Genomic DNA, 1,535 nt, shown 5'->3' on the forward strand with positions numbered 1-1,535 from the left:
AAGTTGAACCCTAATCTTGAAAGTAGAGAGGGTGTCTGTCTCCTGAACACAAACTGCGAGTTGGTTTCACCGTGAGCCACCAAGTTGTTCATTTTTGCCACAGAAAAGTACTGCATTAACTGTTCAGCCACTCAGGGATAAATATATATGTATAAAGGTGTCTGTAATTCCTGAACAGGTAATGGGGTACTTTTCTTAAAATTCTAAGTCTGAACTTCAGTCACAGCTTGGTAGGCTGATTTCAAATGCGCAATACAGAGGCATCCCCCCTACAGAAAACATTATGGTCTAAGAATAGTAGAATTATACATTCTGACCACACGGTGGCTCTAGTCTCCCAGTAGTGTAGCCAAACTATGTCATACAACAGGTTTTTAACCTCATTGTTACAGGAGAATGCATTTTTAAGCTGATTTGGCTTTGTTTGTAGCCAACAGCGTGACGCCTAGCACCTGCTAGCTGCACTGCACTCATGCTGGGCACTGATTAGCCTCACTACAACAGTTTGGACAAGGTCCCTTTTCTCAGGAATGAGAACTTGTTAACATTTGACACAGGAAACTACAGTAGCGTAGAGCTGCCACCCAGGCAAAAGAAAAATAGAGTTATATATTACGTTATAACATGAAAAGTTTATTGTTCTAACAATATACTTTTCATGTTTGTACAATATACCATCATGTTAGTACAATATACTTTTCACGTTTGAACAACATAAAATCACGTTACAATATACATAATTACCACATTATAACAAAAAACCTTTCACGTTCTTACAATATAAATATTATATTGTACGAACGTGATAATTATGTATATTGTAATAACACGATTTTATGTTGTTCAAACGTGAAAAGTGTATTGATGTGGTCAGTTAAGTATCAGAGGGGGTTGTTAATCAGTTTCTAATGCTTTAGTGTTACTGACATTAATAACAGGTTTGGCCTCCATCTGTCTCTCTGCTTTGGTTTTCTCTCTCTCCTCTCCTCTGTCAGTTGTTGTTGTCTGTGCTTGTGGGCGGGATTCATCCTGGGTTCCCGCCTCTGGCCTGATAGACCTGGAGTAATCACACACCTGTCTCCGATGAGCTCATCAAGGCCACTTCTTCAGGCAATGGCTGGCAGCCAGTCTTTTCAAGAAGGTTGACCTACAGTCAGTGAAACCCTGGTTGCACTGTTGCTATGTAGCCACACTGTTTCTGTGCTCCCTGGATACTCACCATGTGCTTCTTCTGTTCAGATTCCTGGATTCCCTTCCCTGGTGTGTTGTTGGAGCGAGCGTGTTAGTTGTGAATTACTGGATGTTTGGACTCCCTTCCTTCCTGGAGCAGTAGTCCCCCCTTTTGTGTTTTTGTATTAATAACCTCACTGTAAATAAACTGAACTGAACAGGTGCAGTAGAGGGGCAACAATGAGAAAACCCCCAAAACAGAAATGGCTTTACAGGTGGAGGCCACCTGACATTTCTGCCCTCCATCTTTAAAGTGTCGATACCAGCACTAGTATAAGTATATCAGAGTAATATTAGATGCTAGA

The 1,535-nt window shown here is 41.0% G+C and overlaps 1 long non-coding RNA gene across 1 annotated transcript; it reads left to right on the forward strand.

Moving 5' to 3' along the window:
* Nucleotides 1-1,087: 1,087 nt before the first annotated feature.
* On the forward strand, nucleotides 1,088-1,535 carry LOC109194804 (uncharacterized). Its single transcript, XR_002056543.2, has 2 exons — nucleotides 1,088-1,152; nucleotides 1,240-1,535. It is a non-coding gene; the product is annotated as an uncharacterized LOC109194804 (long non-coding RNA).

This window comes from Oreochromis niloticus, linkage group LG15, assembly GCF_001858045.2.
Source record: "Oreochromis niloticus isolate F11D_XX linkage group LG15, O_niloticus_UMD_NMBU, whole genome shotgun sequence".
In the NCBI taxonomy this organism is placed as follows: domain Eukaryota; kingdom Metazoa; phylum Chordata; class Actinopteri; order Cichliformes; family Cichlidae; genus Oreochromis; species Oreochromis niloticus.